General features: G+C 33.9%; 2 pseudogenes; both read right to left on the bottom strand.

Moving 5' to 3' along the window:
- Positions 1–11272: 11272 nt before the first annotated feature.
- On the bottom strand, positions 11273–11965 carry LOC149541919 (cyclin-dependent kinase C-2 pseudogene; annotated as a pseudogene).
- Positions 11966–20788: 8823 nt separating this feature from the next.
- Positions 20789–22450, bottom strand: LOC149541918 (cyclin-dependent kinase C-2-like; annotated as a pseudogene).
- Positions 22451–24548: the final 2098 nt, after the last annotated feature.

Raw genomic sequence — 24548 nt, 5'->3', positions numbered from 1 at the left:
TTCCAAATTTCCTGGCTTCAGAATATTGTGCATATTAGAGACATTTTGTTGGACTCTTTAATTTAATTTAGCTTGAATTTTATTTTCGATTATGGTAGACTTAATTTAAAGCAAATATTTTTCTGGATTCAATTGTGTGTTTATTTACCATCAATGTTTCAGATCACACTCTGTAGTCCATCATTAGGATGAAATTTTTTCAACTTTTAGCTAGATTTTATAGTAAGAATATATAATGCTTCCTCCATTGCTGAAATTCAATCTTTTAAATGTGATTCTTAAAGTTTAGAATACCTAGATATCTAAAGTTATATAAATAATCAAATTAGATCAATTAATTATTTCTTATAAAATAATTAATCATGTGAAATTTTGGAATATGAGAAACTAAAATAAACAAATCAATTTTCAACATCTTTGGAGATCATTTTAGTTGTTATGTAGGATATATTTCAACAAGAAGTCAAATTTGTTTCATGAGTAGTGGAGGAAACTCAATAGTTAAGTGCATTCGAGTTGGAGTAGTACTAGCTAGGATGGGAGATCTCATAGGAAGTCCCAGTGCTGCTTCACCGTTGTGAGCATTAGCTAGAGGCAAGCATTCCATTCATTCTCATGAGAGATGGGCAATGTGTGAATCCGCTACTTAGGGAACATGGGTCAATGAGTCTGACTCAAAACACTACAGAGTTGAATCCTGATAGCAATATAACAACTATCCTAGTTTTTTATTTAAAAGAGGCAACCAAAACTAAACTTAAAAAGTAAATTTTATTGAACAAACTCTTGAACTGGTAGATTATGCCATTAAATTGATATTCATTTGCGTCTTTGTATGTATTTGGAGGTTATACTATGATTGTTCCTTCATCAAAAGCTTAGGCAGTAATATTGTCTATGTCTAACATTCACTTTCAACCATGATACAAGGAACATTATCTATTGTATATGCACACTATCCTCAACTACTGGGGTTAATGTCTTATCATCTTTTGAATCCTCAAACACGGATTCAAACTAATCAGAGTTCAACCTCTTTTATTCGCTTCTCCCCTCATTATGCCTATATCCACTTTCTTTTCTGAGGTAATTATTTGTCACGTCTTGCTCATACATCACTTCATACAAAAATCTTGGTTTCCTATGGACAACTTCAGGATCAAACATCCTTGTGCTTTCAAAGTCCATCCTATAAGTTTTGCGAAATTAGGTAAATTTTCTAACATTTGAGCTTCCAACTAACCTAGAGATATGCTCTCCTTCTCGCAACAGACTTGATGAGAATGTGATGACTACTTAGGCACCCATTAACTCATAAACTAGTGGTGTTTGTATGAAGGAAACATTCAACCATCACTCCAGTTATGTGAAATTTCAAATTACGAAGTCACGAGTCCATTCTGTAAGCTTCAAGAAACCCATCTTATCTTTTGGAATCCTGACTCGACGTTCTCCAAAGAAATTCAATAACCTTCTCACAAACTGTTCTTTAAACACTACACATTTGTATGCAAGATGTATGTCCAAAATTGAATAGGGAGAGAAACATTATTAGCATCTGCTTCTCTAATCTGCAGACTTTGGGTCCAAAATCCCCTTCGTGAATACAAGAAAATGTTGCACGACAAATAATACCCCTGAATTCATCTTTTTTTCTCATTAGACTTGATGGAAACCATTTGCTTACGCAATTTCTTAACAATGTAAGAAGTATAATCAAAACCAATATTCACCTTGTGATCTTGAACATCAATAGCCATAACACGAGGTGACTACGCATCCTCTATTCTACATCCTCACCATCAACTGGCAAGATAGAGCCATCAACTGGCAAGATAGAGAGAAGTAGTAGAGCAAGATGATAGCTTCAGAGATAAGAGTTTGGTCTATAATCTATAATGTATTATTCATAATTGGGAAGGCCTTATAACCCAACTTGTATATGGTTCATTTGATGTAATTCAAGATTAGTTGTTAATTAAAGGTTTTATTTTCAATTGTATATTGCTATACTTTTGTTGTGTTGTATTTGTTGGCTATTCAATCATTTCCTTTGGGGATACACCTCCCTTGTACAACATAAGTTACCTCAATCAAAGGAACCACATCATTATTTTGCTACAAAAATCATGGATTTAGGTCTTGACCTATTTATTTGCAATATGTTTATTTATTGATTAGGTAAGATGACTTGTAGTTAGTGATCTTGTAGATAAGTAGGGTAGTAGTTCTTATTTAGGAGAGAATTTAGGTAGTAAGATTGGTAATGAGGAGAGCCAATATATTTGATTTTAAAGTTTAGAAATAAAGATTACATCCTTAGTAATGAGACATTTCTAATGAATAATATTTAATCTGCACTTGTAGGACAACTTGATGATAAATAATGATCATATTTCATGGTAATAAAATTAGAGAATATTCATCCCAATATAGTTAGTTCCACCCAAACATGCTTTGTTAAAGGAAGATACATACTTGAAAATATGACAACTTGTTAGAAAGCATTAGACTAGGCTAAAGCCTCTAGTAAACAAGTCTTCATGTTTCTTATTGATTATGAGAAAAAATATTATAAGATTGAATGAAAATTCATTTTGATGATGTTGGAAAACCTAGGATTCCCTAGTTTCTTTAATCATATGGTTCTTACACTTGTGATTGGTGCCAATGCTATTATAGAAATCAATTTTTGATCTAACAATATCTATTAAACAAGGATGCCCCTTTGCTCATGCTTTATTTTTTATTGATGTTGACTCCTCTCTCTCCCCAAGTGTGAAAGGTGTGGGTCTACCTAACTAGGAAGAGATCTCAAATATTCAATTTGTAGATGATACAACTATTCTGGTTGTAAGAATTTTCCTAAGGCAATAATTCAATGCCAAGGTCAAGAAGCTCAAAAGATAGCACAAGAGAGACAAATAGTGATCAAATGAGAATGGATATAAGATGATTGGATGAATACACCCTAGATGTGCCTTGTATATAAAGGAAACTAGAATGACTAGGAGTCAGCAAAGAGATAAGGATTACAACTCAACACATGTCCACCAAAGGTGGATTATCCTCCATTGAGCATAGGAGTTTGTACGATGATGAGAGGATAAGTTTACACAGGTGTATCTCATAAAGAGATGTTGTAAACATCATGTGCTCTAATAAGTTGCTAACTCCTGTGTTGTCAACAAGACAACTCATATGACTATGCATATTCCTAAGTAAACTTAAGTAAAGTGTAATAATAATTAATTATTTACACAAATATGCCCCCTTAAGTGCAACTTAGGTGAATACACTTAAGCTCACAAAGCTAATATGCAAGATGCAATGTGGGTCCCATCAATTAGGCCATATTAGGTGCTCATTTACAAATGTAATGCTCTACATAAAATGCGATGCAATCTCTCTAAAAATGGAGAAAGAGGGGAAACCTCATGGGAAAAACCTCCTCAAAAAAGAGAGATAAGTACAATAAAGAAGAGAAGAGTCATGTGACCCACTTTGGTGAAATATCCCACACCCCCAAGAGATCTCACAAATGAAGATACTTGACCTCAGTGAACGGCTTGGTGAAGCTATCTACAATCTATTATTCTGTAGGACAATATTGTAATGCAATGACTTATTCATTAATCAACTCTCTGATGTAGTGCATATGTGTTTTGTGCATTGATGCTACACTAGATTTTTTGAGATTTCAATGGCACTCTAATTATCACAATGTATGACTGTGGGTCTAGGTATGTCAAAACCAAACTGCTTCAAAATATGTTGTAACTAAATAGCTTCTATATCCATAGTGATAGCTCCTCCATACTCAGCCTTAGTAGATGAAAGAGCAATAATGTTTTACTTTTTACTCTACCAACACATGGGGCTAGAACCAAGATGAAACATGTACCTTGAAGTACTTTTGTGAGAATCAAGATCCCACTGCATAGTCTGAGTTTGTATAACCCATTAACTATAGTCTAGTACTAGTTGCATAGCATATCCCATATGTATGTGTACCATGGATATAGTGTAAGATGCATTTGGATACCTTCCAGTGAAGTTCATGCAGCTCTTGCACGAAGTGAGAAACCATGCCAACTGTAAAGGATATGTCAAGGTGTGTATGTGTCAAGTAGATGAGACTTCCAACTAATTGTCTATACAAAGTAGTATCAACAAGTGGAGTGGAACACTTTGCTTCCAACTTAACACCTAAAGAAATGGAGTACATGTAGCCTTGCACTCACTCATCTAAAATTAAGCAAGTAGATCAGGAGCATACTTGGGTTGAGATAATATTATCCCTAATGACGATTGTTGTATCTCAATACCAAGGAAATAATGAAGTAGACCCAAGCCTGTCATAGAAAATCTATCCTGCAAAGTAGACTTGACACTATCAATGATGGATGTTGTACTCATGTAATGATTAAGTCATCAATATAAAGCACAAGTAGCAAGTGAGAATCATCCTAGTAAAGAATGTAGACATTCAAATTTGAATGACATCTTATGAACCTTGCTAAGAGAAGGAAAGAATCCATCTTGGCATACCAAGCTCTTGGAGCTTGTTTTAGTCGATAGATAGACTTTTTCAACTTGCAAACCAAAGTAGAATCTTGAATGAAACCTTATGGCTGCTCCATATAAATCTCCTCATAAAGATCACCATTCAAGAATGCACTCTTTACATCCATCTGACAAACAATCCATCTCTAAGCTACAACTATAGCTAGTGTCAAATGAATGGAGTTCATTTTTGCAACTAGGGAAAAGGTCTCAATGTAGTCAATACCAGGCACCTAAGAGAAACCTTTTGCAACAAGTCTTGCCTTATACTTATCAATAGTTCCATCCCTTGTAAACTTGGTCTGATAGATCCACTTATATTGAACCAATTTTCTTCCCTTACGAAGAGAGACTAAATCCTATTTTTTGTTTCTCATAAGAGAATTGTATTCTTCCTCCATTGCTTTATCCCATTCTAGAATTCCTGAAGCTTCTTTGAATGATTTATATAAGCATGAGGGAGTGAGTTGTGTTGTGATCTTGTCCTCCTAGTATCTGAAGGATTCCCTACGAATGGTCCTGCCGCATCCAATGTCTGCTAGGCCCATTTTGGTCTAGTGGAAGAAGATGTAGAATCAAAAGGGATTTCCTCAACCTCATCTATCTGTTGCCTATGTTTGGGTCATGGACGAACATCTTCCAAGTCATTGTCATCACTGACACTCTCTTCAATGAAGGATAAAGAAGAAGGAGTTGAAGAAGTAAAGCTTGGACAACTTACTTCAAAGTGTACACTCCTCTTATGGAAAATTTCATGTGTCTCTAGATCCATCATCTTGTAGGCTCTATGATATTCTACACAACCAACAAAGATGCAAGGTTTACTTTAAGGTTCCAATGCCTTACGTTTTTGTGGAGGCATTTGTGCCCATGCTTGAAAACTAAAGAATATATAGTGCTTTACAGTAGGTTTCCTTCCATTCCAGGCTTCAAAAGGAGTTAAACCATCCAAAGCTTTATGAGGACTCCTATTCTAGATGTAGTTTTCACAGTTCATTACTTCAGCCCAAAAAACTTGATTAAGAGGCTTATGTGGTAGCATGAAAGTGGTCATATCCTTGAGGGTTTTGTTCTTCATTTCAGCAACACCATTTTTCTATGGAGTGTGTGATATTGAATGCTGAAGGTCAATTCCCTCTTGAGTACAAAAATTTATAAGTCTTGAGTTCACATACTCCCTTCCATTATCTATTTGAAGAACCTTGATGGCTTTCTTTGACTGCTTTTTTACTTGAGCCTTGAAGGTGAGAAATCATTCAAATACTTCACTCTTATGAGCCATGAAGAATACCCAATTATAGTGAGAATAGTCATCAATGAAGGTGAGTACATAGCGAGACTTTCCAAATGATGGCACTAGAAATGGGCCTGCCACATCACTATGAACTAGCTCAAGAACACTTTGTGCTCTCCAAGACTTCCCCTTGTCAAAGATTTTTTCTGGATGCTTCCCAAGTGTGCAACCTAAAAAAACACCATCTAAGAACTAGATTTGAGATAGACCATGAACCATGTTCTTGTTGCTAAGCTGTTGAAGATACTTGTAGTTGAGATGTCCAAACCTCTCATGCCATAGTTTTCTTTCTGTATTCAAATGAATTAACAAGGCTTGTGCATTAGATTTAGGCACAAAGGAAGAGAAAGTCTAAAGCCCTGAATCATGTTTAGCTTCACCTATTGCAACCATGGAATCATCTTTGATGCTTTTCACAACAACTGAATCTGGAAGAAATTCAACCTTGTTTCCACCTCCATAGTGAGTGATTTGATAGATTGAAAGAAGGTTGGAGGTAAGATTAGGAACATAGAGAACATCTTTGAACACTCCACTTTCCATCTCAATTTCACCTTTTCCTTCAACTTCTACTTTAGTATCATCCCATACAATGATGTGAGGTACCTCTAAAGGTGTCATTGAAGAAAAATCTCTCTTTGAAGCCCCCATGTGATGTGTGGCACCTGAGTCAATAATCCATTCCCCCTAACTTATAGTGTTTGTAAGTAAAGCTTACCATTTGCTCTTAGAATCTAAAGATGAAGACCCCTTTTCCTTATAAGCATTAGGAAATGGAACATTGTGCTTCTTCATGATGTTTTTTAATTCATCAATCTGCTTGTGATAATACTCATGTTCATCATGACCAATTATTTTACAATAAGCACACTTCTTCTTTTCCTGATTATTGTCCCCCTTTTTGTTAGTATTAGGAGGAGAAGACTTGGCTTGTTGTTGATTTGATTTAGGTGGTGACTTTTTTGTGTCCCCTTATTTGTTATCTTTCCTCTTCTTCTTTTTACCCTTGCCTTTGTTTGAACTTTCACCAGTTGGATTTTTGGAGCTCTCATTGTTAGCCACCAATGCCTTAGACTTTGAAGACTTGAGAATCCCCATTGCTATCAACTTAGCTTGTTCATTCTCTAACAACTAGGCATATTCATCAAAAGTGAGTTTCTAATAAGAAGCCCCTAAGGTTTCCTTTGAGGTGTTGAAAGTAGAGATAAATGTGGAGTAGTCTGATGACAACTTATTTTGAATTAGATAAATGAACCTGTCATCCTTAATGGGACTACCACAATCAACAACTTTTATTCTCAACTCATTCACCTTAATGATGGAATCCTGGATGGAATCAAAGTTCTTAAGATCTAGGAAGATAAGTTCATCTTCAATCTTGTAGACATCCTCGTCATTCACTTTCCCATATAGCTTTTTAAGGGCATCCAAAGTTTCCTTGGATGTATCATATTTTATGATCTAACAAAGGATCTTGTCATCAACCTCTAACCTAAGGATTCCTAGGGCTTTTCTATCTGCTAATTTCCAAGAATGGATATCAATTTGTGTTACTTTATCACCTATGGATTTAGGAAGAGATCCATCTACATATTGAGAAACTTCTTCATTCATTAATTCACACCATTTTTAATTGACCATGTGGCATAATTATGTGGTGTTAATTTTGGAACCTTAATGTTTTCCATAATGCAAGGAAAGAAAGATAACAAGAAGAAGAAAGGAACACATCACCAAGAGACACCTCCCCACCCCTTTTCACTCAATCAAAGAACCCCCAAAATGAATGCTTTAGGCACTTTATAATTAGTGCGATTACTATAGCCACTTGCCAATTTAGGGCTTGAGTGGACTTTTGATTTTACAATAGCACATATGAAACTATATCAAACTCAACAATATAACACACAAGATCTCTCAAGGATTTAATTACAAGTTCCAAAATAGGCCAAAAATGACCAAATTATAAAAGTACTATGCCTAAGAATTATTCCAAAATAATACCAAATTTGAAAAGTAAACAAAAAAATGCTATTTTCCAAAAAATAGCACCTGAATATGTGTCCATATAAGCCAAAACAAAGCCTTTGAATTTGTGAAAATTGGGATTGGAAAATTTCCAAAAAATTCTAGAACAGAGATTTCAAACAACCTGCACCAATGTGTAGATCATGAAATTCTACCCCGAAACAAAAAAAAATTGCTCGAAAAAAGGAGTCTGTATGAGGGAGATATTGCTGTTGAAAATCACCTCGGTAATTATTTTTCTTGAATCGCCATTGTCACACCTTCAAAAATCAAATGACTCTAGATTTCACCTCAGATGTCCAATTTTGATGAAATAAAAGTTGATTTGGGGGTTTTTTGATCTTTTGAATGTGATGTCAACATCTAATTTTCATTAGCAAGCTCCAATCTTGATATGCAAAAAAATCTCTCCAATGGCTACACAATGAAGCTCCTCTAGCTTTGATACCATGTAAGAGTTTTCCTAAGGCAATAATTCAATGCCAAGATCAAGAAGCTTAGAAGATAACACAAGAGAAAAAAATAGTGATCAAATGAGAATGGATATTAGATGATTGGATGAATACACACTAGAAGTGCCTTGTATATAAAGGCAACTAGAATGACTATGAGTCAGCAAAGAGATAAGGATTGCAACTCAGCATATGTCCACCAAAGGTGGATTATCCTCTATTGAGCACAGGAGTTTGTACGATGATGAGAGGATAAGTTTACATAGGTATATCTCATAAAGAGATGTTGTAGACATCACGTGCTCTAATAAGTTGCTAACTCCTGAGTTGTCAACAAGACAACTCATATGACTATGCATATTCCTAAGTAAACTTAAGTAAAATGTAATAATAATTAATTATTTACACTAACACTGGTGGAGGTAACTGAGAAGAACATTGATAATGTCTTATAAGCCACAATAGATATATTCTTCTCTACCTATACATCAAAATATCAAGTAAGATATTTGGGGATTCCTTTTTTAGTGATCTCCAATCTTAAAACTATATGGGATTAGGTCAAAAGTAAGATTATGGGTAATCTCTCCAAGTAGAATAATAGATATCTCTCACTAGATGGATGAGTGTAAATTCATTCAAAAGATCCTATCATCTTATACACTATAATTCTTCTACTTAGTTATTTAACTAGACTCACATTTCTTTTTGCAAAAAGATAAAAAACTTTCTTTGGGTAGATAAAAAAGTGACTAACAATAGAAATGTAGCGAAATAGTACTAGTGTATCATAAGTAAAGAGAAAATTGTGTTAGGGATTAAGGACTTGAGGTGATGAGGAATAGCCTTAGTGGTTAAGTGGATTTCAAAGACCACCCATGGTAATGAGCCTTGGAAAGTTTTGATTAGGGACAATATTTGTAGGGGTGTGTTTGCGACTAAAAAGTCTTGGAAATGGTTTCATATTAATGACTTTCTTTGAGGAAATATAAAGGTTAAGGTTACAGGATCCCCAATGTTTTTGTTAAGTACCAAAATTTGTACCTAGTACTGAACTGAAAAAGTTCAACAATTCTGACTTAACATGGGAATCACTTCCTGGTGAGACATGCAGTGAAGTGAAACCTTCAGTTTCTAGGCTAGCTCCTATTGAGTATTCAATGACATTTCCATGGACCTAATTTAAACTTGTGGGAAAAGGGGGAGAAATTACTAAAAATAAACCTAAAACCTACAGTTTAAACTAAGAAATGAGTGATACACCAAAAGTGATATGAAAGTTTAGGTACAAATGACAGAGAAGAACTATTCAACTACTTGAAATACAAACACTTCTTTTCTGTAAAGATTTGCATAAGTAATTTGTAATAAGGTTTGAAGAATGATTTAACAAAAGGAGGAATACGAATGTCTCTCTCTTACCAATTTCACCTTTAAAAACACAAATTACAACCTGCAAATAGACTTACTCCTCTACAACTAGGTGTTGGAATGAGACAAAAGAATAAGCAACACGAACAATTCACTAATTGATTTATCAAATCATTCTGATACTACACACAGAATTACAGAAAGAAAGAAGGTTCAAAAATTGACACAAAATAACATAAACACAACCGCTATCACCTGTATTAAACTTCCATAGTGAATTACAAACCTTTGCAAATAAAAGTTAAGGACTCAAAAATAGTCACAAAAACTTCTTTGCATAATCAAAACTCCCTAAAATGAGTTACAAACTTCACTAAAACCATCTTAACACTTGGGTCAAATGCAGAAAGAAAGCCTAGACATGAGGGTTTAAAAACCTCAAAAAATGAAGTCTCATTACTCATAAGACTTTACTAACCCATAACTACCCTCATGACTCATTAGAAATTACCTCAAAACACTCCAACAGTCAATAAAGGCCCTCAAATTGACTTGGCAAAGTCAAATTCGACCCCAAATTCTTATATCCCCTCCACATGTTTCCAAATTGATTTCTCAATTAAAAATCATGACATATGAATATAATGACTCATTTCCTTTTTGCATTAAAAATAGAAAAATATTAAATGATTCATAATCATATCATTTAAATATTTTTCCTTTACAAAAATATTACAAACTGTGCAAAAAGAAAATAAAACAAAACCCAAAAGGCATTGTATAAATCTTAAAACAATTCCCTACCACTCTCATAAAGAAAATACAAATATTGAAAAGGGATTAAAATCCCATATATGACCTGGGGACTTCAAAACAATTAGAAAATGAAAAAGGCATAAAAGCCTTCATAACCCTAAAAAGGGTATTCATTTTCATATTAGCATTTGGAGGTTCTGGAATACTAGATGAAGGGAGAAATAAGGGTTTCATGTTTGCATGCTGCCCATGGACATTTGATGGAACTAGTCACTGGTTTTATGGGCCGCTATGAAAGATTAACTGGTTTTCATGAAGGGTCTTAGCACGCCATTGTTGAGCTTGAAAGGTATTTTGAAGTTGTTTTTATGCTACTTCTTTTGGTAGAACTTCACTATTTTATTCCCATTGACATTAAATTATTTGTTGGAGCATTCAAAGGGTTTGTTGTTGCCACTATTAGAGATGATTTTCTTGTTTACTCTTCATGTAGAAACAAATGATGAACTTGCTGTAACAACAATTTTCTTGCATTTTTCTTTAAATTGCATTTGGAGTTTAAAGGGATTTTCTGCTTGATCTTAAGTGAAAGTTTCTTTTTGGCTGCCCTTTTGTTCTTTTCTATCAAGAATTAAAGGTAATACTTATTTGCTATTTCCCTTCTCACATTCTTTTTCTGAAATGAAAAGGTTCGAGCCGTAGCTGTAACCTTCAAGAATCCTTTTTTCTCTTTCTTTACTAAGAAGCACATGGAATTTTTTGCCTTCTTTGAATCTGCTGTTTGGGGTTTTAAAAAAAATGTTGATCACCACTTAAAAAATGAGGGTTTATTGATTGGTTTTTCCTCCTTAGTTTGAAACTCATGTGACACTTCATATTTTGGTAAGCTTCTTGGTGAACAAGGTATAGGATCAATCCATAAATATATTGCATCAAGAGCATCCTTTGCACTTATTCTCTGTGAAGGATCCAAAGAAATCATTTTTTCCAAAAGATCCAAAGCATGTTTGTCAAAGTTTTTTAAGGTTTCTTTGACATGTCTTCTCATTGGCTTTTGTGGCTTTACATTGACCCAAAATTTTAGTTTAGAAACACCTGACCAGTTACTCTCATTTGGAGATCCACACACAACTCATATATTTTATTGAGTTGCTCTGGTTCATTCTTCCTTGGTAAAATTCGTCTCCCATTAAGAAAATCTACAAATATGCATCCAATTTACCACATGTCAATACTAGGACTGTTCATTATTTATCCTAGTAGCAACTCAGGAGGCCTATACCACAGTGTAATGACTCGATTGGTCAAGCTTTGGTTTTGGTCAGTGCCAAAAGGTCTTGCCAGACCAAAAATCTGCAAGCTTTAGAATGCCATTATTTTCAATTAGAAAATTTGATCCTTTGATGTCTCAATATAGGACTTGGTTGATATGACAATAATGCAACCCTGTTAATAATTTCTGTATATAATACTTAATCTAAGGAATACTAAAACACATTTTAGTAACATTCAACATGTGTAGAATTTTAGTAACATTTTTGGCAACCTCTGTTGTATGTCTACTTGCTAGACATTTGACTAGTTTCCTTTATTCATTGGGCATAAAGTCTAAAATTATGCATCCCTAGCTCCTAGACCTAACAAAAAGAAACTTCTAAAGTTGCTGGTTCAATTTGGAATGCATGCATGTGAGCTTAATAAGACTCTTATTAGGTTGATGGATATGCATAATCAAACTCAAGTATCAACTTTTGAAGTCAAAACCTTCATCATTTGATCATCTTAGTTATGTGTGGATGAATGCATGTATTTGGATGCATGCATGTGAATAGTAGATATGTGGATATGCATGTATGTAAGGTTGATAGTAGGATCTTGAGTAACTGCAACATTATGTATATGTGTATGCATGTGTATACTAAGTATGTGTAGGCATTTAAACACATGTATTGATGTGAGCATGAATGGGATGGACAAATTATGAAGCTTTACAACATAAACCAGAAACTTGACTAACTTAAACTACAAATCAAGACAAGAAACTAACCTAGGACAAAAAACAAAAATTGACATGTTCTTGGACAACACTTAGGGAAAACCAAATTAAACTAAAATGTAGATGCACTTATTGAAAACAAGGAAACTAACTTAGTATATACAAGGTAAAACTGAAACTCATACCTCAAAACATGGCTTGAGGTGGACCCCATTCATAGGGGTTGGTAGAACATCTCCCTTCCATTGTGGCCAACTAGTAAGCATTATGCTGTTTGCATTCAACAATCTAAAACGGTCCAACCCACATGTGATCAAAATTATGATGGCCTGGCCTACTTTTAAGAATATCCCATTTCAGCACTATGTCACCTACACTGAATTCTCTAGCTCTTGTTTTTTTGTCAAAGCTCTTCTTAATTTTCATTTGCTGAAACTCCATAGTTTGCATAGCCTTTTTTCTACTTTCTTCCAATTCATTAGCTGGGCACATCACACTAGAATAGGATCACCTTCTTCAAAAAGGACCAACTGAGTAGCAAGATCAAGAGTTGGTTATTCTATTTTGATTGACAACTGAGCTTCCTTCCCATAGACCAATCAGCAGAGTGAATTTCCAATAGCCTGTTTTGGAGTGATTCTATCAATCCATAAGGAAGCCTTCAATTTAGAATGCCAATCTCGTTGATTCTCCTACAGAGTTCTTTTGATAATTCTTATCAAATTCTTATTGGATGAATTTGCTAATCCATTTCCTTGTAGGTAATAATTAGAACTAGTGTTGAGATAAATTCCATATTTGAATGCTTAAGTAGTCACTTTCAATCCAGTGAAAGCAAGTGCATTATCACAAATAATAGAATTAGGTACCCAAACCTGTCCACAATATCATCATAAAAGTTAAGGGCTACTGTTTCATTTGCATCCTTTAATGCTATTGCTTCTATCCAGTGCATGAAATAATCAATAGCAGTGGTTATCCACTTGTTACCTACACTTGAAGGAGAGTTAATAGGCCCTATAAAGTCAACACCCCATTTTTGAAAGGGCTATTCTATCTTAATTGGCTACAAAGGCAAAGCTAGTAGCCTCTCTTTTCCTGCAAACTTAGCACACTTGACACATTTTCTGACATATGCTTGACTGTCCTTAAAAATATTAGGCCAATAATATCCAACTTGGAGAATCTTGTATGTTGTTGTTCTAGGAGAAAAGTGTCCTCCTAAATGACCATCATGAAATTCATGCAAGATATTTGCAACTTGATCTGAATCAATGTATCTAAGAAGTACACCATTGTGGTCTTTCCTATACAAAACATCATGAATTAGGACAAAGGGAACATATTGTAATTGATAATACCTCTATTTTGCTTTGTCTAAAGTGGCTAGACACTCACTAGTCCTTAAAAAATGAACCATATCTTGTAACCAGCTTGCTAGTCTGTCATTATCTCCTATAGCACCAATAAGAAAAATAGTATTTACTTGTCCTTCAAGTTTTGAAACCTATTGTTTGCAATTTGTTCGCATAAACCCTTGCCTCTAATCAACTTGGTTATCTAGATATGCATGTCATACTCCATGACTTGTGTTATCTAGCCAACTCGGCTTTCATTCAAATCCTTACTCAAAAGAAATTCTTTAACACTTGGATGTGGCACATGCAAAATCACTTTATTATGTGTCAACAAGTGCCTAAATTTTTTAAGGCTTTTGACAACTAAAGGTACATGTTTCTCAACTAAATTGTACCTTTACTCATATTCCTCAAGTCCTTTACTGAAAAAAGTGATTGGCTATTTCAATCCTTCTGAATTCTTCTGTACTAACATGGCTGAAACGACATCAAAACCACCATATGCATAAAGAATAAAATCCTTACCAAAATCAGGATTTATCAACACTGCGGCTACTGCTAAAGCATCTTTGATGGCCTAAAAATTCTCTTTGGCCTCTTTTGTTCATACAAAGATCATGTTTGTCTTGAGCATAACTGTTAATGGCTTAAGTAACACTACAATATTAGGCAAAAATATTTTCACAAAATTAATGCGGCCAATGAAGCTTTGAAGACCTTTTTTATGCAAAGGTAAAGGTAGATCCAAAATTGCTGCAACTTGTTCGAGATCTATAGTGATTCTTTCTTTTGATACAATATACCCAAGTAGCTTACCTTAATGGAATGAAAGAATACATTTTTTTGGGTTTAATGAGACACCAAATTCTCTGCAATGCTAAAAATCTGCCTTAAGTGGTCAATGTGATCTGCTATTTTTTGAGAGTAAATAATGATGTCATTAAGGTATACTAGAACAAACTTGTACATCAGATTACTGAAACCCATCTCCATTTCTTTTTGAAAAGTTGCTCCAACATTAGACAGTCCAAATCACATTCTTTTATATGCCATTGTTCCCTACTTTGTTGTAAACGCTGTTTTGAACTAGTCCTCTTCCTTCACCAAAATCTAATTATAACCTGAATATCCATCCAGCAAGGAAATCTATTCATCCCCTGACACATACTGTAACATTTGCTCCATGGATGGAAGTGAGTGTCTATCTTTTAATGAGATTCTATTCAGGTCTTTGAAATCCACGCACAATCTTAGTTCTCCATTCTTTTTCCTTATAGGAACCTAATTAGCAACCTAGCTTGTATGCTTAATGGGAAAAATTATTTTTCTTTCAATCAACCTAAAAACTTCCTTTTGCATCAAATGCTACAACTTAGGATTAATTGGCCTTTGTTTTTGTCGAACTGGTTTAGCTATTGATTTCAATTCTATAGTGTGTTGTGCAAGCTTTGGGTCAAAACCCTTCAAATCACTATATTCCCATGCAAAAACATCACTGAATTCCTAAAATAAATGAAGAAAAGACTATTTTTCTTCCATGGAATTCACTTTACCAAACTTCAGACATTTTCTAGGTGCAATTTCCAAGTTTGCATACTAATTTTCCTTGACCAACAGGTTTACTTTACTAGGTTTTAGCTGATCATTAGAGTTAAAAAAAACTTTTCAGTATTACTAACCCTTTAGGCAACTTGTTATTTTTTAGCTGTAACACTTGGTCTCCATATTGATCCTTATACCTCTACTAGTTTGAACTGGCAAAAAATCCTCTTCAAACAGGAATTGCAAAATTTGTTCATAACTTTCAAAGACGTGCCAATTTACATTATTATCAAGTACTAAAGGCCTATTAATAATCTTTATATGCTGCTAATCAGCTTCTACTTCAATGCTATTTACAATATCATACTGAGTGCCTACAACTGCTAACCTATCAGCATGCTGATTTTATTTCTAGAAACAACAAGTATGTTAAAGGCATCAAAATTTTCAAGAAGGTCCCACACTTGATGCCTAGAAGACTTAAGAACATCATTTTTTACAACATTTAGGTCTCTTACTTGGTTTACTATCAGTTCACTGTCACCATAGACCTTCAAACATTTAATACCATGCTTTCATGCCCATTCTAAACCATAAATTAAACCCTTGTACTCAGCTGTATTATTTGTGCAAGAAAAGTTGAATCTGAAAGTGGCATAATACTTTTCATTCTCAGGTGAAACTAACATAACACCCCCATCAACACCTTGTTTTCCCCTTGAACCATCAAAAAAATACTCCATATCTACTTTTGTCTAGTTTGACCAAATTAAGAATGACTGCATCTTGCTCATGTATGACATAAGTCCCTAAATCAGCATTTTTCAAATCATAAAAATGATTTTCATAAGTTTGACTATCCAAAACATTATCTAATTGGGTTCTAGCTTCAACAGCTATGCCATGCTCTTTTTCATCAAATGACAACACATTTGCATTCAAAGCACTAGGTACGTATGGCTCTATATGGTTTATTGCAAATAATTTAGACTTAATGGTTACCTTTGTACCATACCTAGTCCTAAAAAGCATGTGAGACCAATCAGACAATAAATAGCCACCAATTTTTGCAGTAAAGTCTCTAAACAAGAAAATAGTAAAATATGGAGGTAAGTCTCTTTCATAGATATCTTGTTGAATGAAAAAGTTAGGACAGGCATGAAGAGTAAGACTTGCATCCTTGATTAGACCTATGGTAACAATAGAAGTTCCATTTAGTTGAACAACACCTTTTTCAGTGGGCTCATATTTTAATCCTAACTAGTCAGCTATCTTTTTGGGCATTTATGAGCTTGTAGCCCCACTATCAACCAGATAGTTATGAACTAACTTATCACCAATAATCAATGAAAGATAGAAAGGAAGAGGTTTAACTATCTTACTTGTTTCCTTGGCAATTTTATTACTATCCTCCTACTTCTCATCAACATTCATCAATACAACTTTTGCTGGTTCATTTACAATTCCCTTAGGATTTGTTTCATCAAATAGAGCTTTCTTCAAAATATCAGTTTGGCTAGGAATAACCAATGTCTCTCACATTGACATGGACATGTTCATCTTTTTCATATTCTCCAAAATATTAAAAGGTGCTGAAATATGTGATTTTGGATGTGCTTTAGCAGCAACATGTTCTACTTACTTGTGAACATTTTCCTTGGTGACATGGACATGAGTATCCTCTATAGTATTTGTGGAATGTGATGGTTCAGCTGTATCAGGTGCTTTACTTTTAGTTGCCATCTGCTCTATTTCAAGAGCCCTTTTCTTGGCCCAAGTATTGGCTGATATTGGTGAATCATTATTTATTGAATAAAAATCATCTTTCTGCCAGTTAAGGAAGGCAATTTTAGGAGTGTGTGAATCATGCTGTTGTTCAGGTGCATCATTCATCTCATTTTGCTATCCTATAGCTGTATTTTGTACCATCAATGCTTGATTAATCACCCCATTGGTGCAAGTAGCTTGATTGTGTGGTACATTATAGGGATAAAACCATTCAAAATCTACTACAAGGTTATTTTGCATAGGCACAATATCTCTTACAGGATTAGCAACATTGAGAAGGGTTGGATTATAAGGCTAAAAAGGTCTTTGATTAATATTTTTCCTATAACCCATTGTATTACCTTGATATGGCCGTCTATTAACTTGGGCTTAGTCTTGGTTTTGCTACTGATAAGGTGGATTTACAGCTTGATTTTTCTATTGGTAAGGTGGTCTAGCCTAAAATTGTTGCTTTTTCAAATTAATTAGCTCATTACTAAAGGTTTGCATCATGTTCTCAATCTTGAGTTGACTATTTTTGATCTCCTGTAGCTCTTGTGAAGGGCCTACTACAACAATCTCTTGAGTAGGAACAATAGGTAAAGGATTAAAGGGTGGAATTGTTAGTGGCATATTTGGCTGAATGTCTAAAAAAATAGGCATTGGAGGTCTAGGAGCTATTTTTCCTACTTGGATAAGGATATTTTTAGCTCTAATATCAATATCATATGCTTAAGGTAGTGAGACACCTCCCATTGATTAAATCATTACAAAAATATTACTATTTAAGCTTTTCAAGAAATAAAAAAAAGCATGGTTTGCTGAAGGTCTTACTGAGACAAGTATTCTAGTCCAAGTTCTCTAAAATTGATTGTTGAAATCCATCATTTACTCTTGGGGAGCATGCTTTATAGTTGTGAGCTACTCTACTAGAGACAAATAATCTGACTTGTCTTCAAAATGCCTTGCTAAAGCATCACCCAAAGCATCCCATGAATCGATTGAACCAACAACCAAACTTCTAAACCATTGAAGCACTTTTCCTTTTAGAGATGCTGCAAGTAACTTGGCAGCGACATCCTCTTTTGTAACATGATGAACACTGCACAATGTAGGAACGTCTCTGATATGCTCATATGTTGTAGTTTGATTCTCTTTAGTGAAATCTGTTAAATTTTTTAAAGTAGCAAGGGGTATATCATGATGTTGAGAAAAATTTAAAGGGATCCCCTGATCAAATGGTACAAAAAAAAATGCTCTCGCCATTGGAGGAGGTAATGGTTCTTGTTGCTATGCTAAAATTTGGATAGGAACAGGTTGTTTAAAAAACCTTGTATGTGCTATAGTTGCTGGTATGAAACTAGCACTTGCATTATAAGTAGTAGAAATATCAGTTTCAAATGATTTAGTTCTCACTGTTGGACTTGCTGAATGCCTAACTTTTCTTTGACATCTTCTACTATACACACGAATACCAAGGGCTAAAAGCTACCTTCTTGATGCTAGCTTTGTTTTGGCAAGAGTTCTTCCACGCCTTTTTGGAGTTTCTAGCTATAGATATTCAAAAGAAGTGGAACTCCTTGTCTGGATTTTTTTCATAAAATTAGTGTACTTTGTTGGCTGGTTGAAATATAATCATTTTCCATACCAGTACAACTAAAAAATGTGCTTGTGTCCCACTAGGTGTGCCAAAACTATTAAGTACCAAAATTTGTACCTAGTACTGAACTAAAAAAGTTTAGTAATTCTGACTTAACATGGGAATCACTTCTTGGTGAGACATGTAGTGAAGTGAAACCTTCGATTTCTAGGCCAACTCCTATTGAGTATTTAGTGACATTTCCATGGACCTAATTTAAACTTATGGGAAAAGGGGGTGAAATTACTGAAAATAAACCTAAAACCTACAGTCTAAACTAAGAAATGGGTGATACACCAAAAGTGATATGAAAGTTTAGGTACAAATGACAGAGAAGGACTATTCAGCTACTTGAAATACAAAAAAAACACTTCTTTTCTATAAAGATTTGCATAAGTAATTTTTAATAAGGTTTGAAGAATGATTTAGCAAAAGGAGGAATACAGATGTCTCTCTCTTACCAATTTCACCTTTAAAAACACAGATTATAGCTTACAAATAGACTCACTCCTCTACAACCAAGTGTTGGAATGAGACAAAAGAATAAGGAACAAGAACAATTCACTAATTGATTTATCAAGTCATTTCGATACTACATACAGAATTGTAGAAAGAAAGAAGGTTCAAAAATTGACATAAAATAACATAAACACAACTGCTATCACCTGTATTAAACTTCCATAGTTAATTACACACTTTTGAAAATAAAAGTTAAGGACTCAAAAATAGTCACAAAAACTTCTTTGCATAATCAAAACTCCCTAGAATGGGTTACAAACTTCACTAAATACCATCTCAGCACTTGGGTCGAATGTAGAAAGAAAGCCTAGAAATGAGGGTTTAGAAACCTCTAAAAATGAAGTCTCATTACTCATAGAACTTTACTAACCCATAACTATCCTCATGGCTCATTAGAAATTACCCCAAAACACTCCAATAGTCAATAGAGGCCCTCAAACTGACTTGGCAAAGTCAAATTCGACCCCAGATTCCTATATCCCCTCCACATGTTTCCAAATTGATTTCTCAATTAAAGACCATGACATATGTATATAATGAATCATTTCCTTTTTGCATTAAAAACAAAAAAATATTAAATGATTCATAGTCATATCATTTAAATATTTTTCCTTTACAAAAATATTACAAACTATGCAAAACAAAAAAAAAACAAAACCCCTAAGGCATTGTATACATCTTAAAACAATTCCCCACCGCTCTCATAAAGTAAATACAAATATTGAAAAGGTATTAAAATCCCATATATGACCTGGGGACTTCAAAACAATTATAAAATGAAAAAGGAATAAAAGTCTTCATAACCCTAAAAAGGGTATTCATTTTCATATTAGTATTCAGAGGTTTTGGAATACTCGATGAAGGGAGAAATAAAGGTTTCATGTTTGCATTTCACCATTGGAAATTTGATGGAACTGGAATTGAATTTCACTAGTTTTATGGGCCTCCATGAAAGATTAACTGGTTTTCATGAAGGGTCTTAGCACGACATTGTTGAGCTTGAAAGGTATTTTGAAGTTGTGTTTATGCTACTTCTTTTGGTAGAACTTCACTATTTTATTCCCATAGCCATTAAATTATTTTCTGGAGCATTCAAAAGGTTTGTTTTTGCCACTATTAGAGATGATTTTCTTTTTTACTCTTCATGTAAAAATAAATGATGAAATTGCTGTAATAACAATTTTCTTGCATTTCTCTTTAAATAGCATCTGGAGTTTAAAGGGATTTTCTGCCTAATCTTAATTGAGAGTTTCTTTTTCACCACCCTTTTGCTCTTTTCTATCAATCATTAAAGTTAATACTTAGTTTATATTTCCCTTCTCACATTCTTTTGCTGAAATGAAAAGGTTCGAGCCGTAGCTGTAACCTTCAAGAATGTTTTTTCTCTTTCTTTACTGAGAAGCATCTGGAATTTTTTGCCTGCTTTGAATCTACTTTTTGGGATTTTTAAATTTTTTTTGGTCACCACTTAAAAAGTGAGGGTTTTTTGATTATTTTTTCCTACTTAGTTTGAAACTTGTGTGTGGCTTCATATTTTGGCAAGCCATGTGGTGCACAAGGAATAGGATCAGTCTAGAAATATTTTGCATCAAGAGCATCCTTTGCACTTATTCTTTGTGAAGGATCCAAAGCAAGTATTTTTTCCAAAAGATCCTAAGCATATTGTTTGTCAAAGTTTTTAAAGGTTTCTTTGACATGTCTTCTCATTGGCTTTTGTAGCTTTACATTGATCAAAAATTTTAGTTTAGAAACATCTGGCCAGTTACTCTCATATGGAGATCCACACACAACTCATATATTTTATTAAGTTGCTCTAGCTCATTCTTCCCTGGTAAAATTGGTTTCCCATTAACAAGCTCTGCAAATATGCACCCAAATGACCACATGTTAATAATAGGACCATACATTGTTGATCCTAGTAGAAACTTAGGAGGCCTATACCACAGTGTAATGACTCGATTGGTCAAGCTTTGGTTTTGTTTAGTGCCAAAAGATCTTACTAGACCAAAAATCCACAAGCTTTAGAGTGCCATTATTGTCAATTAGCAAATTTGATCCTTTGATCTCTTGATGTATGACTTGGTTGATATGATAGTAATGCAACCCTATTAATAACTACCACATATAACACTTAATTTGAGAAATACAAAAACACATTCCTGGTCGATCTAATAAATTTTTCAAGTCATGATTCATATATTCAAAGACTATATAGATGCTACCATTGTACTTATTTCCATTTGATATTCCTTGTCATCAAACCTTTCCATGCCTATTCTAGCTTTGCATTTTTTTCTAAAATGCGAGTATGTAAGCATGTCCTACATTAGTCACATTGCCAAATTCTATTAAACACTACATTTGCTCCTCATTCTGAATCAGTTTTTCCATAACCTTCTTCATGGTATCTAGCTCTTTCTTAGTAACACATTGTGTTTTAGGCATAAATATATTCATATCTGCATCAATTTCATTATTATCATCTTGTTCAATATGTATTTTGGTGCTCCTCACAGTCATAGAGCAGGAGTTGAGTCACTGACACACTTTTAACTCGTTGAAAACTATATTTATGTTTTCCCACTCCCTTGCTTGGAAAAAATTTGACTTGTGTAGCAACATGGAAAATACCATTTGTCTCATCTGTGTGTTGTTTGAAATCTAAAAGTCCAACTCTATTCTAATGCTATTACTAGGTGTTTGTCATGGTATTTATGATGCTTTTCTCCATGTGTATGTTCATAAATTTCTTGTGCAACATTTAGTATATGAGTTGATAGATAGTTGTTGAATGCATTACATCAAAATAATATCTAAATCTGCTGCTATTTGTTCATCACAAGGATCATGCACATATTTTATTCTTTTAGTTCTTGTCATAGTGGTCAAACTTTAAATTTTGGCTGGAACAACTTGTTATGCAATACTGTATAAATCTTGCCACCTTTTTTGGCCTACAAGTCTGCATCTAACACTTAATCTGCTCTTGTAACTAGTATTGTCATTGTCTTCTCATGCTTTTTTGACTTTACAACATCCATAGATAGGCTTTTAGCTTCAAATTCTTTGTATGTTGTCTTTTCCCTTAGTGCTCTATTTTTCTAGCAACTTACTCTCTTCATTTACTCGATATTGAAATGGTATTTCATGAAGTTCAAACATGTTCTCTTGACACTCATAAACTACCCTTTTGTGATTTGCACCTATTCCTTAACTATTTTCAACATGCTTTCTCTTGATTATAATGAAAGATTTCATATCAGAATAAAAATTTGTCAGTTGAGCACTTAGAATACTATTTTTGATATGCATTTAGAATAAGAAGAATATTGCATGTGTGGGTACATAGTTATAGGTATTTAGTCATTGCTTAGATATTTAAAGATCTAACCCCACTCTTTCCTATGCAGGAGAATGAAGACAGATCTAACAGATTGAGGGTTGGACTAGGAGTGGCAATAAGGAACATTGTGATATTGCTATTAGGATTCAACTGTGTGATTTTTGAGTCAAACTCATTGACCCATGTTTCATGAATAGTGATTCAACATGAATCCATCTCCCATGAGAATAAATGGAACACTTGGAACTCATTGGAACCTTCTTTCTGACACCAATTGAATCTTTGAGAATTTGAATCGTAAGTGGAACCTTAACCTAAAGCTTCATTGTTGGAGCATTATTTTATTTATAATCTAGCATCACCCAAATGAGCCAGTAGTTATATGCTTCATCCAGTGACTCTTGCTACACAAACCCCCTTTCTCTAAATATGGATGTGGTGATCCCAATACTTTCTCATTTTTTCCTTTCCCTAACTAAGTGCATCATGTTTTCTTTGAATTTCTCTTTGCAAAGGAGGTTTGGAGCTTATTTGGCATTTCTCTAGAATGCAATGGTTCTTCTATGTATATTATTTTTTCATATATGAATGGAATCACTAAATCTAGAAATGTGTTTTAGTCTATTCTCTCTCATCTCATTCTTTATCATATTCATAAATTTAGGAGTGGGGAAATATTTATGGGTAGAGCTAGGATTCATACTAAGTCTCTACAAAGACTCATTTATCTCTCCATCTTTGTGTAGGTCACCATGATTTTTTGGGTAAAGGAAAGAAAGCTTCTAAGAGTCGTCAATGAATGTGTATCTACTTTTGGGAAAGGGGGAGTATCATATGAACTCTTGATCAAAGATAACTCTCAGTTTGATTTTGATTTTACCTTGAAGTATTTTATTGAATAACCCAAGAAGAAGAAAACTCTTGTTTTCGCTCCTCCTTAGCATGATTACGTCCTAGTTGGCTCCTACTGTACCCCCTTCCAATGGAAATATGTGCAAAAATCTCATTGGTGTTCATCCTCCCATGGCATATATTTCATGGGAGGAATGAATGTCTAACTCTTATAATTAGATTATTTAGAAAGGATTGTGATTTAGATGGGAGGATGTCCCCAAGCCATGGAATCTCTTATTCAAGTTTCCATAGTGATTCTCTTCATTTTGCATAATAATCTTGCATATTTTGTAATATTAGTTTCTCATGGATATGTTTAAGAGCATCAAACTTAGGGATATGTATTGTAATAAAGTATAGGTGCTAGAATATGATATAGTATGATATATAATATCTTGTAATAGAATTTTTCCTCAATGGTTTTCTTATATTTAATAAAAAGAAAACATATAAAATATAATAATAAAGATTTGAGTACTTTTTCTTCTTAAAAGATAATATAAAAATTATATTTAAAACTTATAAACTTAATAATAATAATAAAAAAATCTTAAAAATAAATGTCTTGGATGTTAGTGTAAAGGATTAATTTAACTACATTTATTAAATTACCGTCACTCCCTACTTAGGATTTTACTTTATGCACATGTATTTCTATTTAATAATAAAGTATTAATTATTAAATGTCATTTATTTCGTAGGGTTTCCCTTTTAGGCTTTATGATCTCATTCTTGAAGGATTGATCCATTGTATATTTTATTCATTCTTTTTATGTGATAATACATTCTTGCATATTTAAGAGCCAACCCCTTGCCTTCTCTTGTCTTTTTCTACTCTATGACATGTTCTTGCATGTAGGGGTTCTATGGGATTTGTAGAATTATTCTTATCAAATCCTTCATTGTATTAGAGTCAAATCTCCTACAACTTGTTCAGGTTTATTGAACAAAGTAGAAACAAGGGTTTGTCGGATCAAATCTGGCATTTTTTTATATTCTTTTGTGGAAACAGGGGGGTCTCTA

This window comes from Cupressus sempervirens, chromosome 8 (genome assembly GCF_028749045.1).
Source record: "Cupressus sempervirens isolate cs-2001-9-10 chromosome 8, ASM2874904v1, whole genome shotgun sequence".
Classification (NCBI taxonomy): domain Eukaryota; kingdom Viridiplantae; phylum Streptophyta; class Pinopsida; order Cupressales; family Cupressaceae; genus Cupressus; species Cupressus sempervirens.
The sequence above is the reverse complement of the archived record's forward strand: the minus strand, read 5'-3'. Positions and strand labels throughout refer to the sequence as shown.